Below are 16,748 nucleotides of genomic sequence, written 5' to 3'. Positions count from 1 at the left end.
CGGGATCACTCTATTGTTGCTGGATCTTTGTAGGGAGTGACACTGTGTAGTTCCTCTGGGGCTGCTCTAGCTAGGGAGTTCTGGTTGTGGAAGCAGCTCCAGTTTATGACACACCCAGATCTACCAACAGGGCTGGGGGTGGTGCGCACGGTTCTGGGAGTGCCAGGCGCCCAGTGACTTTGGCACAGAGAGCCCAAGGCTCCAGCAGTCTCTGGCCTGGAGAAGAGCTCTGTGCAGAGGCAGGGAGGGCTCCAAAGGGCACGCAGCTACCAGAGTCCCTGTCGAGATGAATGGGCTAGTGTGGAAGCTGGGAGGACACAGGAGGGAGGACACAGGGTTGTGTGGCTCCCGCAGTTCCTGGTCAGGGAATGTGGAGGTCTGGTGTGTGCAGGTCACCGGTTGAGGGTTGCTGCACAGCTCTTATGGAGGTCTGGGCAGCACCAAGCCCAGGAGTTTGAGGTTGCTATGAGCTGTGACGTCACAGCACTCTACCCAGGGCAACAGCCCAAGGTTCCAGTGTGCCAAAACCGTCTCACTATGCCCCTAAGGATTAAGGCTGTAAGGCAGCTCAGTCCCCGCCTTTAGGCTGCTCAGTCAGTAGGTTACTTTGACCCGCCCAATCCTTGCTCTGAGACCCTGCAGGCGGAGCTTGCCAGGTCAGTTCTTTCAGAATGGCTTCCTGCACCCAGCTCAGTGGCTCGGTCCAGACAATGCCCAAAGTTCTCCACACTCCTGCCCAAGCTCTCCCCAAGGCAGTTCAACTGAGTGCCAAGTCCAAGAACACTGAAACAGTTCACAGCTAAGGCCTTTCTGGTTTGCAGTCTCAGTGCTGCTTGTACTTACGGTTGCCAGCATGATTAGGTTGATGGAACACACACAACCACTTGCCAGTTTTCCATTGTTGTTGCCCTCCTCTTGGGGTCCAGAAGTCCCTTGCTGGCTCCCAGTATCCTCAAAGGGATGATTATAGGCAGATCCCACTGGCCAGAAATGCCTGGAGTCTTGTCTCCCCAGACTCGCTGTTCCCAGTTGCAGGGAAGCTGTTACTCGGCCACCATCTTTAATCTCTCCTGTTCATGCGTTCTTTTTTTTTTTTTTTGGTTTTTGGCCAGGGCTAGGTTTGAACCCGCCGCCACCTCTGGCATATGGGACCGGCGCCCTACTCCTTGAGCCACAGGCGCCACCCATGTTCATTCATTCTTTATGAGGTTTTTGTTTCTAGTCCTTATCTTAAACAATTGTCATTGCTATTAAATTTTAAGCCTTTTTAATTTTGTGAAGGCAAAAAATTGGAAACCTAATAAATACATGTATATGTAAAAATAAAAATAAAAAAACAAAACACACACACAAAAAAAACCAACAATGAAACCAGATAGTGTCATGGGAAACTCACTACATAACTACCTTCTTTTTCTCTCTCTTTATGGCTCTCTCATCTCAACCCCACAAACATTTATGTATCCATGTGTATACCTATATATGTCTAGAAACAAAGATTAAGAAAACAAATATCAAAATATTGGTAGGGATTATCCCCACATAGTGAAACTGGAGTGATATTTTTTTTCCTTTTTCTGAGCACATTTTTATGGGGGGGGGCATTTTAAAAAAAATTCTACAGTGAATACATGCTTATTTTTACTCATATTTGAACACAGTATCTAAACCTCAAAGCAAATAAGAAATGAATAAAAAAGAAACAAAATTAAAAACAAATAGCATGGTGTTGTGGCAGTTGCCTGTAGTCCCAGCTATTTGGGAGGCTGAGGCAAGAGAATCACTTAAGCCCAAGAGTTTGAGGTTGCTGTGAGCTGTGACACCACAGCACTCTACTGCAGGTGATATAATGAGACTCTGTCTCAAAAAAAAAAAAATAGCCAAGATAGGGAATCAACCTAAGTGCTCATCAATACATGCATGGGTAAAGAAAATGTGATACATATACTCATTGGAATGCTATTCATCCTTAGAAATGAAAAAAGAAATCTTTGTCATTTGCAATAACATGGGTGAGCCTGGGGACACTATGATATGTAAAAACAGCCAGGCAGAGAATGACAAATACTATGTGATCTCACTCACATGTGGAAACTAAAAATTTCCAACTCAGAGAAGTGGATAACAGAATGGTAGTCATGAGGGGCTAGGAGTGTGGTGGAGACTGGGAGTTAGGAGATGTTGGTCAAAGACTAAGAAGTTCAAAAAGTGAGGAGGAATAAGTTTTGATGATCTATTATACAGCATGGTGACTTTAGCTAATTATATTGTATTGTACACTTGAAAATTGTAGAAAGAGTAGATTTTAAATGTTCTCATCACCAGAACATTATATGAAATATTATATATGAAACTGTTGCTGTGAGCTATGATATATTACATATATTTTTAGACAGAGTCTTATTTTGTCATCTAAAAAATATATATAAATATGTATTTATATTTATTAAATATATATTATATATATATATAATACATATATTTTTAGACAGAGTCTCCTTTTGTCACCCTTGGTAGAGTGCCGGGGCATCATAGCTCACAGCAACCTCAAACTCTTTGCCTCAAGTGATCCTCTTGCCTCAGCCTCCAAGTAGCTGGGACGACAGGTGCCCACCACAATGCCTGGCTTTTTTAGAGACAGGGTTTTCACTTGCTCTTGTTCAGGATGGTCTCCAACTCCTGAACTCAGGTAATCCACCTGCCTTGGCCAGTTTTATATTTTTGATAACATACTTATCATAAGTATGTGCGGTAATAGATATATTAACTTGATTTCGTTATCTCATAATATACACATATATCAAAATTGTATGCCACATATTGTATGCCACAAATATATATACAGTTTTTGGTTTGTCAATTCAAAATAAAAATAACAATAAAATCCAAATTTATAATGTAAATTTCCCCAGACCTCTGCCTTATCTGCCTTTAACATGATTGAATCTTAGATAATGTCAAATTTGATCTCCTCAACTTTAGCAAAACTCTTCTGGGAAGTGCAACAATATTTCTTAATGATCTGCCCTAGTGTATCACTTACTATAGGAAAATTCTTTTGGGGATGCCCTTTGAAACCATGGTTCAAACCAAATGTGTATGTTCTACCATTATCTTCACTAGAGAGAAAAACTGTGATAAGACAAACTTAAGATAAATCTATGTCCTTTAGGGGGAAAGTTTTAAATTATTCCTCAGGTTTCTCTGATCATGAACATTTTTTATTCATTTGAATTTTGAGACAAATATCCCTCATCAATTTCTCCATGTTAAGATTTATATCACCAAATTGGAAGTGAACTCTTATCACATCAAGTGAAAATAATTGGAATTCATTTTAAGAGAAAAAATTTCCACAATGAAATTTCTAGATTGAGGTTAAAGTCCTCAGACCCTGAGTTTCTCAGTTTGAAAAAGCATACCAGTTCTTTAACACTCCTTTTACTTACGTATTTTTAATTAATTAATTTTTTTAGAGCCAGTCTCTCTTGCCCAGGCTGGAGTGCAGTGGTGTGACCACTGCAACCTTGAACATTTGGACTCAAGTGATCCTCCTGCCTCAGCCTCTCAAGTGGCTGTGACTACAGGTGTGTGACCCTACATCTGGCTAATTTTAATTTTTTTTTTTTTTTAATACAGAGTCTCACTCTGTTGCCCAGGCTAGAGTACCATGGCATTAGCCTACCTCATAGCAAGCTCAAATTCCTGGGCTCAAACCATCCTCCAGCCTCAGCCTCCTGAGTAGCTGGGACTACAGGCACCAGCCACAAGTTCAAATAATTTTTCTGTTTTTAATAGAGGTGGGGTCTCATTACATTGTCCAAGCTGGCCTCAAACTCCTGGCCTCAAGTGATCCTCTTACCTCAGCCTCCTAAAGTGCTGAGATTATTACAAGTGTCTGCCACTGTACTTGGCCAATGCTCTTTCTAAAAAGAGAGTGTGAAGAAATGGTGAAACTATTTTGCTTATCACATTACCATTCCTTTGAGAAGAAAGAAAGAAAATGACACGTTGAGTTCTTCAATTTAGCTCTACAGAGATTTGTAAAAATGTTTTGACTTTCAGAGGCAATTTTATAGAGCTGTTAAAATTACCTGTCTCCTCTTCAGGCTATCTTGTATACAAATGCAGTTCTAATTTTCATAAAATACTACTTTGATTATTCAGCACCTTGGTCAAAATCAATCTCTTCTTGCTGTGTGTCAGATCATGTCTCTATTTTTCAAGAACCTTGATATTCTGCACCTACCCTACCTATGCAAATTTTATTTCATACTTCTCCATGGCAAACTTTGTTATTACTGACTGCCTTTCCCTCTCTCTGTCAACTCCAACACATATGGGTTTACATGCCAAATACACCTGTAACACACATACAACCACAACTGCATTGCCCCAATTTCATAAATATTCTGGACCTGGAAATTTTACATATGCTTTTTCCCTTTTCTACTGTCTACATTTATCTTTTTTCTCTTAGACAGAATTTAAACTTCTTTAAAAATCACCCCAAGTTCGATTATATTTTTGTCTAAAAATCTCCCCCATAACCTTTACCTACATTATCCATTTTCTTGATTATTTCTGCTACCTATTTAGGATGACACCATCCAGCACTCAGCTAAACACCATTATATGGTGCTTTCTATTACAATTTTTTTTTTTTTTTTTGAGGCAGAGTTTCACTCTCTCGTCCTAAGTAAAGTGCCCTGGCGTCTTAGCTCTCAGCAACTTCTTGGGTTCAAGAGGTCTTCTTGCCTCAGCCTTCCAAGTAGCTGGGGGTATAGGCACCTGCCACAATGCCTGGCTTGTTTTTCTATTTTTAGTAGAGACGGGGGTCTCACTCTTGCTGGTCTCAAACTCCTGAGCTCAAGCCATCCACCCTCCTTGGCCTTCCAGAATGCTAGGATTATATATGTGAGTCACTGGACTGGCCCTATTATAAATTTTTAATGAATGTATAAGCTATGTTATAATTTTTGAGATTTCTTTGCCTCTCTCACAGTCCTTCCTGGGCACATAATGGAGCATAATTAAAAAAATCAATTTCATAAGCCCCCTTTGCACCCCTTGCTAGAGTACCGTAACAATCACTCAATGCAAAGTACCCACATGAGGAACACCAGCCGCCTTCCCCTGGGTTGACTAAACAGCCACCATAGCCATCACTGTCACGGGGTCAAGACGACAAGAAACAGTCCTCCCCACCTTGGTATCCATTCTCTCACTCTCCAATCTGGATTCGTGAGGCCCATTCTCTAGGCAATGACTCAGACTGAAACAATAATTATTCATATTTCTTCTTTCCCTGGTATCTTTTAGGGTGAGAGCTTTTATTCGTAATTTCTATTGTTCTAGTTTTTACATAATTCATCTCTTCTGACTACCTTGCTTCTTTCCTTTCCTTCTTAAGCTCTTTCCATGCATGTTTTGACACAACCTGGTACCATGCATGTAAACATAGCTATCTCCAAATCACTTCTCTTGAAGGTCTCACAGCACAGATATCTTATGCAGATCTGTATTCCATGCCTTTCTTCCCTAAGCTCCTCCACTGTTTCATGATAAGCCCTGGGCGGTGCTGCTCACAGGCAAATCCTCCTATTTGCTCTCATCTGTCAGGCTCTCAGGAATCCCTCTTCTGTCACTGTCCAACTAAACCATGCTCATTGTAGACCTCTCTTCCACAAATCCTAGCATCATGCTATCCAAAACAAAGCTCCTAACCTTCATTTCTATTCCTAAACCTTCCATTGGTTCTATGCCATTCCTTCCTATCTCAGAAATAATTCCATTTTTTGGCTAGATGTATAAGCCAGAAGCCTGGGAATCATTCTTTTGTTGTTGTTGTTGTTGCAGTTTTTGGCTGGGGCTGGGTTTGAGCCCGCCACCTGCAGCATATGGGGCCATCACCCTACTCCTTGAGCCACAGGCGCCACCTGGGAATCATTCTTGATACTTTGTTTCTCCTCATCGAGCATATCCAGTCATTCACCATGTTCTTTCAAAAAAAAAATATTTGGAATATGTGTTTTAAAAATTCACATATAATAATGTGTCTTCACTACAATAAAGACAGTGAATATTTTTAGCAACCCCGAAAATCCTTCATATTACTTTGTAATCCCTTTCCTCTCACTTCTTCTCCTCCACCATCCCGTCAAGCCCAATCAGCTTCTCTCACCAAAGGTTAGTTTCATTTTCTGGAATTTTATATACATGGAATCATAAGTATACACTTGTCTTTTGTTCTAACTTCTTCACTCAGCATAATTATTTTGAGATTCATCTTTGTTTTATAGATGAATTCTTCATTTCTCTTTTTTCATGAGTAATATTGCATCATATGGATATACCAAAATATGTTTACCCATCCATCCAGCTGATTCTTATTTTGGGAGATTATGAGGGAAAACTTGCTATAAATATTCACATACAATTTTTTTAAAATAAATATGTTACCTTTTTTTCTCTTGCATGTCTGGAAAAACCAGATTATATAGTAAATAGATATTTGACTTTTTAAGAAGAACTACCAAACTATTTTTCCTATATGGTTGTCTCGTCCCACCAGTGGTGCATAAGAGTTCCAGCTGGTCTACCCATCCTTGCCCGCAAGTGGTACAGTCAGACTTTTAAATTTTAGTCATCGTTATATGTGTCTAGTGGTATCTTGTATTTTTAATCTGCACTTATCCAATGACTAATAATACTGAGCATATTTTCATGAGACTATTTGCCACCCACATATCTTCATTGATGAACTGCCTAATCATATGTTGGGCTGATTTTGAAAAATTGGGTTGTATGTTTTTTTTATTATTGAGTTTTGAGAATTTTTAATAAATTATGTACATAAGTCCTTTATCAGAGAGCTAATATGTACATTTTTCTTCCAGTTGATGGCTTGTCTTTTTTTTAATGAGCCTACATTTGCAAGTTTGACCAGGTCTAATTTGGCATTTTTGCAATGGATTGTTCTTTTGTGGTATGTCTAAAAAATCTTTCCTAACCTAAGGACACAAAAATTATTCTTTTATGTTTTCTCCTAGAAGTTATACTTTTAGATTTACATTAAGTTCACTAATTCATTTGGAGTTAATTTTTGTATATTTTGTGATTGAAGTTTTGTTGCATGTGGTTATTCAATTGTACCAGCTCATTTGCTAAAAAGATGATCCATCCTCTATCAAGAATCAGTTGTCAATATGTGTGTGCGTTTATTTCTAAACTCTATTTGCACCAATTAATTTATTTAACTTGATGCCCAAAGCACATTGTCTTGATTACTATGGTTTTACAATAAGTCTTACTTTTTTTTTTTTTTGAGACAGAGTCTCATTCTGTTGCCCTGGGTAGAGTTCCATGGCATCATCATAGCTCATAGCAACCTCAAACTCTTGGGCTCAAGAGATCCTCTTGCCTCAGCCTCCTAAGTCACTGGGACTACAGGCACCCACCACTACACCCAGCTAGTCTTTTTATTGTTAGTAGAGGCAGGGTCTCACTCTTGCTCAGGCTGGTCTCAAATTTTTGAGCTCAAGCAATCCACCTGCTTTGGTCACCCAGTGTGCTTTGATTACAGGTATGAGCCATGGGTCACCATTTTATAAGTTTTGAAGTCAGATACTATTAGTCCCTCAATTCTATTCTTCTTTTCTCAAATTTGTTTTAGATATTATAGATCTTTTGCATTTGCTTAGGAATTGTACAATAGCCCTGTCGATTTTTACTAAAAAGTCTACTGGGATTTGTTTTTTAAATCTAGACATCTACCCATGGACCAGCTTGGACTTTGATTAGGATTGCGTGGAATCTAAAGATCAATTTGAAGAGGATGATTTCTTAAAAATAATAAGTCTTTTAATCTATAAACATACATGTATGTATCTCTCCATTTATTTGCATCATCTTTATTTTCTTTCAGGAGTGTTTTTTAGTTTACAATGTACAGATCAATTTTATCCAGAAGTATTTTGTGTTTTTTTAAATTTCAAATTAATATGAAGGAACCAATTTTTAGGTTACATAGTTCTCACTCCCAAGGTAAAGTTCAAGCTCTAGGAGAGCCCCCACCGTGGGGGAGGGCATGCTCAATACCCTCAAATTGTACACATTTGTGTGTTTTGATGCTGCTAAAATGGTATCCTTAAAAATTTGAATTTGCAATTGTTCTTTGACAGAATATAGAAATATGATGAATTTTTAAATGTTGATTTATATTCTGCAACATTGTTACACTCACTTATTGTTTTCAGCAACTTTTTACAGAACAGATTCCATAGAGTTTTCTATGTAGATGATCATATCATCTGTGAAGAAAGTTTTGTTTCTTTTCTTCCCAAACTGTACACTTTTTGTGTGAGTGTGTGTGACTTATTGCACTAGCTAGGATACACAGCACATTATTAAATAAAAGTGGGGAGAGCAGACATTGTAGCCTTCCTGCTAATCTTAGGTTCTTTGAATTGTAATTCCTAAATAGCCATTGAATCCTTCATTTCTCCTGTGGTTATCTCTACTATCCTACTTTAGTTTGCCATAGCCCGTCATCACGAACTAAAAATAACCCCCTTGGCTCCTCCTGCCTCCACTGTGCCCCGCTCCAATCCCTTCTGTGTGGTGCAGCTGGGGTCCTGTCATCAAAACTTAAATGTGATCATGTCACTCTCCTTAAACCATTGATGGATTTCTATAGCTTTTCAACAAAGATCATTGCTTTTAGTTTGGGTGACTGGGCCATGCATGATTGAGCTTCTGCCTAAAATATCTTAAAATTGTCTCCTTATCCCGCTCAGCATTTTAGCCATCATTACGTTCCTCTGACTCATTATGATTCCTCCTAATTCTACCTCAGGGCCTTAGGCATGTGCTCTCCACCTAAAGTCAGGAACACGTTCCTCAGTTCCCCCTTTACATGGTTAACTCCTATTTCTTTGGTAGGGGAGCCCTCCCCGCTCTGATGACTAGGTTAGTACTCCTCTAAGTAGGGTCAGGGTAAGATGTACTTTTTGCTTTATGATCTGAATGCAGAAAATGTGTTAAAATTAGTTTCATTTTGCTCTTATGTCTATGGATTTCTCTTCTGTCCCAGTCAAATATATGATCAAGTTTTAGGTTTTTTTTTTCCTCCTCAAAGACTTGGTGTTTCTGAATTTTTATTTTTTTCAAAGACTTTGTGTTTTTGAGGAGCTTTGTGTTTTCAAAGCTTTGTGTTTTAGTGGAGAACTTAAGATCTCTCTTGTTTTAGCTTTTAAAATGAGCTTTTTAATTTTAGAATGTTTTAGATTTACAAAATAATTGCATCTCTTTTGATTAGATCACACGTTTTCCTTCTTTCCTAAGCTCTTACATATATCTTTCGACACAGGCTGGTATTTTTGAGTGACAGCCTGTGTCGAAAGATATATGTAAGAGCTTAGGAAAGAAGGAAAACGTGTGGCTACCTCCAAATCACTTCTCCCAAAGGTCTCACAACACAGATGTCTTATGCTGGGATCCATAGTCCATGCCTCATTTCCCCAAGCTCCTCCATCCTTTCATGACAAAGCCCTGAACCTGTGCAGCTCACAGGTAACTCTCCCTCCTGTTTCTTTTTTTTCTTTTTTTTTATTGTTAAATCATAGCTGTGTACATTAGTGCAATCGCCTGTACCCATTCTAAGATGCACCATAGATGTGGCCCCACCCATTACCCTCCCCCCACCAAAACCTCCCCCCTCCCTTCCCCTTCCTTGGCCCTTTCCCCATAGTCTTGTGCTATAGTTGGGTTATAGTCTTCATGTGAAAGCTATAATTTAGCTTCATAGTAGGGCTGAGTACATTGGATACTTTTTCTTCCATTCCTGAGATACTTTGCTAGGAAGAATATGTTCCAGCTCCATCCATGTAAACATGAAAGAGGTAAAGTCTCCATCTTTCTTTAAGGCTGCATAGTATTCCATGGTATACATGTACCACAATTTGCTAGTCCATTCGTGGGTCGATGGGCACTTGGGCTTCTTCCATGACTTAGCAATTATGAATTGGTCTGCAATAAACATTCTGGTACAGATGTCTTTGTTATATTGTGACTTTTGGTCTTCTGGGTATAAACCTAGTAAAGGAATTATAGGATCGAATGGCAGGTCTATTTTTAGGTCTCTAAGTATTCTCCAAACATCCTTCCAGAAGGAATGTATTAGTGGGCATTCCCACCAGCAGTGTACACTTCTCCCTCCTGTTTTCCTCTCATTGGTCAGTCTCCTAGGAATCTCTCGTCTGTCACCGTCCAGGTAAACCATGCTCATTGCAGACCTCTCCTCCATAAATCTTGGCACCATGCTGTCCAAAACAAAACTCATGGCCTTCAGTTCCATTCCTAAACATTCCAGCGGGCGCTAGCTACAGACCAGTCTTCCAGAGCAGTGAACAGAAACAACGTGGCGTGCAGTAAATCGTAGTCTTCACTATGAAATTTAATGTCGAGAAAGGGAAAGATGAGGGGATCCGAGGTTTGAGGAGAGAGCATAGCTTTCATAATATTCACCTCTTTGAAATAATGTCAGAGAGTAGGAAGGTGCGCTGATAAAAGAACACAGTAGGTTCTGTGGTAAGAGAGGAGAGGTTGTTCATTAAGCTGCTCAATTATTTGACTTTTTAAAATATGTGCTCAACAGTCTAAAGTAGGAGTCAGAAAACTTTATTTTCTGTTAATGCCCAGGTAGGAAATCATTTAGGCTTTGTGAATTGTGTCAGATCTCTCTCACATATTTTGCTGTTTTCCATAACAACAACAAAAAAGTAAACACTGCTCTTAGTTCCTGGAGCAGGCCCCAGCATGCCGACCCTAGAAGAAAGCTCAGCTATGAGCACCTAGAAGGAATACACTCTGACATTTTAATTTTTAATATACAGTTGAGTTAATAATAAAATACCAATATATCATTATTCATACCATTAAAAATCACTTAAAAGGGGGAAAGATTGGGGCAAGGAGAGCTGATACCATTATTATTATAAGTAGGTACAAATAGTTTGTGCCCCAGAAATCTTGTGTGTATTCTCAGGATCCCATGAACAAATACAGATATTAAAACATAACAGCATTTACAAGTTTAACTTCTAGGTGTTCACATAGCCCGTCATGTCCCTGAGCATAGGGATACTCCTGGTGTATTCCTAGAGTCTGGCAGCACGTGGTGCTTAAGAAATCTTTGTTGGTTGCTTGTTTAATAAGTAAGTGAATTGCCCCAATGCCTGAAGAATGGCTAAGACTCATTGTGTAGAAATGGTGGCTGGTCTAACAATCCAAAGTTTCTGAAGGCTCTGCCAGTTATGGCCTTCTGAATAACTCTAGGGACCTTACCATGAGTGGACTTGGCTTGGGTCTGATGAGGCCAGTGTCAGCGTTTCTCTTGCCTACAGATTAGTGATGGGTTACTCATTTTCATGACCTCAGAGGTTAGTCTGACTTGGAGCTGTTCTGGGTGCATTCCTTGAAGAAGGAATATTTCTACAGAGCAAAGGCTCTGGAATATGTACCACTCTGCTTCCCCATTCCCATCTCTGTTCCTTGATCAAGGCAAGTTACTTGACTTCTTTATGACTTAGTTTCCTATCTGTACCATGAATAGGATAATAATGTCACAGTTATTGTGAAGATAAAAAGAGTAAAGTGGTACAAAGGAATTAATGCAATGGGTTGTTGTATTAAAAAAATGTATTCGTGGGCAGTGCACTAATTTATTACTAAGTGTAATTAAAAAGATGTATTAGTGGCTCAGCGGAGTAGGGCGCCAGCCCCATATGCCAGAGGTGGTGGGTTCAAACCCAGCCCCAGCCAAAAATTGCAGGAAAAAAAAAAAAGTATTATTTAGTATAAAATCCTCAGAAAAATACCTAACACCTAACTTCTGTAGATTTTTTTCCTAGTTAATAATCAATTTTAAAAAGATCCAGAAAGAAAAGGAAGAACAATAGTAGAGTGAAGCCAATTTCTGGTCTAATATATGAAGTAGGTATTTACGGCCACTGAAAAATATAAAAATCAAGTCAATATGATCATCTTTGGTTAAGAAATCTTTTCTTCAGTTTAGCAGCACAAGTTACATCCCTAAAGTAACTTCTCCCCAAAGCAGTGGATGGAAAATGGAGATCCTGTCTGGAACTATCTGGATTATATAAAACCAAGAAAAATGTCTTACTTTATACAAAATGCAATGTATATTTATAGTTACAAAGAACCATTGTTTGACATTCTAAGAAAAAAATGAAGTAAGAGAGTATTCTCTACTTTCCAATAAGCCAAGATCCTGTGTTTAAAGCCTTTTTAAAAACCATGTTTTGTGTTTATTTTTGTTATCATTTGGAGGTCTGGTTTCACAAGATGAAATATGATATTTAGAATGGAGAAGAGGCAGCCTAGGGAACAACCGAAGCCTAATGGTGACTTTAATGGCTTAAGCCTCTTTTCATCTTAGACAAACAATCATTGAGTGTGCTTTGGGCAAAGTGCTGTGTGAGGCTTTCTAGGTGTTTGTTTATAATGTTCAGTGAGCCAGTTTTTCCTCGATTTTCTGGAAGGTGCAGGCTTGTAGGGCTGTCAGAGGGACCTAAAAGAGTTCATAGATCTTGTCAGGTAACACATGGCACCATTACTGACCTGGGTTTTGGTTGGACAGCGTTACTGGGAGGCCAAGGTCTGTTTGATCTCTACCTGAACAGGTTTCAGCTTTGCTCAGCAGTTTTGCAGCACAGACCATACTTTGACCTAAAAATTTAACGTGGGTTGCAATTGGGCAATAGAGTATATTAGAGCAAATCTGTTTATATCACTGATGCATTGCATTGCTCACACGGTCATACTTTATTTTTATTGTCATCAACAATGTATCAATGTCTTCAATAATTTATCAAGTTGTATAAGAACTTTTATATGATCCACTATCTAATGCTACAGTAACATTATTGGTTCATTAGCTAGTATCTATATAATGTTTATTCTGTGCCAAGCCCTATTATAAATGCTTTATGTACACATTTATTAGTGTGTTTTAGTTTTAACAACAACCCTGTAAGAAAGAGGCTATAATATTATCCCCATTGCACAAATCAGAATACTAAGGCAAACAGAAGTTACATAACTGATTGTAGCTAAGAAGTAGCAGAGCTGGGATGGAAACCTAGGCAAAAAGGTTCTATAATCTCCATGCCCAAGGTCTATGACACTTGGGTGGACATGCACTATTTTTACTCATTAATCAACACACAGCGATACTTTCTTTAGTTATTTGAATATCAAATTAAATTCTAATTTTGGAAAGTTGTACTGATGGCTGCATTGTATTTTGTAAATGAACCGAGAGTGAAGCACATGGCCTTGAGATTCTAGTCAACAAGACTGTTTGGATCTCTTCACTACCCTAGTAAATGGCTCCTTGATGTCCCAGTGCCCCACCCAGAAACAAACCATCTTCTGTGGAGCTTGAACTTTCCTTTTCAAACTTCTCCCTAGATGGTTTGTTCAAAGACCTTTTTTCCTCTCATTTTCCCCAGGAAATTGTCTTTTGTCCACATGATCACTTGAGGTCCAAATCACTTTCCCTTCTTTAAAATTTTGACAGTAATTAATGTGAGTGCCTTTACCTGGCTATATGTATTGAGTGCCTTTACCTGGTTATATGTATTAGGAATTATGACGTCTCCTCTAATGTTAATCTGGATTGTTATTAAAATCTTTGGTCACAGTTTAACTTCTCACATGTTGGTGTCTTTACTCTTTAAATTTTCAAGAAGACTATAAACTCCTTGAAGGCAAAGACTTGGTATTAAATCTAAAATAAAGGGTTTAAGTTGGTTTTGTGTCTATATTACAGCTATGATCCATCTGGAAATAAATATAAATCCTTTCAATTGAAAAGAAATGCTGAGGGCTATTAAAACACAGTAAGGCAGGTGGATTTGGTTTTATTTTTATTTTGTACTTGTTTGGCTTTGGTTTTAGATCAGTGGAATAATCTGCCTAATTAGGAATTGTTCCACTGTTTTTCTTTGTCTTACCAGTTCCTCAAGAAAGTATCAATCAAGGAATACTTTTTGATGTCTACTACACATGAGATAGGCTTAATGTCATGGTTTTTGTCTGGTTATGTATAACTCATGGTCCTGGACTGCAGGGAACATAGAATCTAGTTAGGTTTCTGGATTTTTATACCTATCTATAACATTTAATTAGTAACCTTGAGAGTTATGTGATAAATATTAAACTGGTCCTGACTTTGTAAGAGTTCAGAGGCGGTTGGTATGCCCAGTCCATAGATGTGAGATTTAAGTTGGGCCTAGAAGACTGAGCATCATTTAGAAAAAGCAGAGAAGAAAGAAAGGGTATTTCAGCCAAGCATATTTACAATATAAAAAGGAAATATGTTTGTTGCATGTTTAAAAGACAATATAATGAGCAGTTCAGTAATGAAAGATATAAATTATAAGGTTAAACATGTAGGCTGAACTGTAGAAAACTATAAATAACATATACATATCAGATTCTTAGGTCCTGGGAAGCCGGTAAAGGATTTTGAGCTTGGTAGTGATGAGAAGACTGCTTTAGAAGAATTAATCTGGCGCTGTTGTATAGGTGGACTGAAGGGAGATTGGAGGCTGGGTAATTGGTAAAGAATTATTAGAAAATCTATTTTCAAAGACTTTAGAATTTGACATGACTTTCTTGTACAATAAGAATTCATTTAGGTAGAAGAGAAAACTAGGCCCCAAACAGATAAAGAGAATAGCCTAAGACCATGGTAGAAGGTTTTTGTTTTCAAATTCTTTTTTCTCTTTCAGATCACAACATCAAACAAATTTTGCTATCTTTAAAAATGTATTCATAGAGAAAAGATTGAATGAAGGCAATTCTACCAAATATCAAAATACATTTTTGGCTAGAAACACATTAAAGAGCATAGCTTTATGAAGTGAATAATAATTTGAAATTTTGCCATTCCGTAGATTGTCTTAGATATTTAAAGCATCCTTTTACATTTATGGGAAACAGCATGCTAATAAATACTTCCTAGTTATATGGCATTATTTGACAACCAGTCTTGTGTTATTTCCATTACATTAAATGGTAGCAGTAAAGATGAAAATGATGTCTCATAATTCTTTGATGAACTTTATTATTTTGTTGCTGGATTTATTACTTAGACAGCTCACATCATTTTCACCTCATTTAATAGATTCAACATGTTTTCAAGGCTGCTGACATTTATGTTGGTTTTCAGTGGGTTTTAATGTTTATTTGCACTTGGATAGGAACAGAAAAATCTCATCAAAAAATAGTTATTCATTTCCATTAATAAGACAGGATATATGGATGGAAATATGTTTTCATTCGAGGCCAAGGTGAACAAGAGAGAGAATATGTATAAAATCTCAAACACTGGCCTCTTTGCTCGAGAAATTTCCTTAGTGAGGTAACTTTGATCATTGTTTAATTTCTTTTGAAATATGTGATAATTTCCAACAGTCAAAGGCCACCAGTGGAGAGGGACATTAAACAAGCACAGGTTGCAATTTAATTGACTTGGAAACATTCCAGAGTTTCTGCAAAATTATGAAACTTCTTGAATGTCTCTTAAAATATACAATTTTATAAAATGTATTGTACAACTGGATACCAATCTATTCTTAAATGCAAGGATTCTGTTCTATCGGCAGAAGTTTATGTATATTTTTATTCATGTATTTACGCAATGTTTATTGAGTGTCTAACTGTGATATGAGGCAAAGAGAGATAAATCTCAAAAGGGAGATATGTGAATGAATTGCTAATGGAAATACAAAGTGTCCCAAAATTTTACGAAGTATTTACAAAATATTCTCTATATGTTGGCCACCTTGTTGTTAAATTTTGTAATGAATAGTTAATAAATGAATATACATTTAGTCTTAATTTCCCATTTCCCCTGTATATGGCAACCTCTGACACTCTGTAGATCCCTTTTACTCCAGGAATTTGTAGTAGGGCCCAGGGACTTCTTACATAGGTTCCTGTGAAATTATGAAATTTCTTTAGTTCTTCCACCAAGACCAGTAAAAGTGACCAGGAGATTCTACACACATTTTCGATGTTGGTGTATATCCAAATGTAACCAATTCCCAAAAGTATAGCAGGAGAACAAAGAAATTATCAAGGTTGATGCTCAGGCTACTAGCTCATGATCATGCCGTGGTAGTTGAGGTCAAATGCTCTTACAGACTCCTGCCAAATGTAGAACTTGAGAGAAGTGGTCTACCAATAGTTTAGTCGGAAATTTGGCTCACTTTATTGAACTTGAAAACTAGTATCCTTTTAGGTACAAACACTGACTTGAGTTAAAAAGATACGTATGTGCCTATGTGGAGAGGGATTCAAAGTCTTGCAGTTATTATGGAAACATGGGTGAAGATTCTGAGACTGGAGAGTATACTAACTCCCTACCTCCCAGGCAGTTTGATCCAAGGAAACTGTACAGCTAAATCCTGTGGTGTGTGTGTGGTGGCGGTGGTGGTGGGACCACGTGTGCACATGCTTCTTTTAAAAAAGAGGCAACATGCTATAGTGCACACCCAACAGAAGCAGAAGAAACGGAGGTAGCCAAGTAAAGGGAAAGAGAGCGTGCCACTGCTGGAGGGCTTAGGGATAGGCTTTTTAGGGTCTAATGCCTTAGGTCAATGGCATTTTTGATCCATATATGATTATTTTGATAAGATTTTGGGATTTACTTGTAG

The sequence above is a fragment of the Nycticebus coucang genome, chromosome 11, assembly GCF_027406575.1.
Source record: "Nycticebus coucang isolate mNycCou1 chromosome 11, mNycCou1.pri, whole genome shotgun sequence".
Taxonomy (NCBI): domain Eukaryota; kingdom Metazoa; phylum Chordata; class Mammalia; order Primates; family Lorisidae; genus Nycticebus; species Nycticebus coucang.
The sequence above is the reverse complement of the archived record's forward strand: the minus strand, read 5'-3'. Positions refer to the sequence as shown.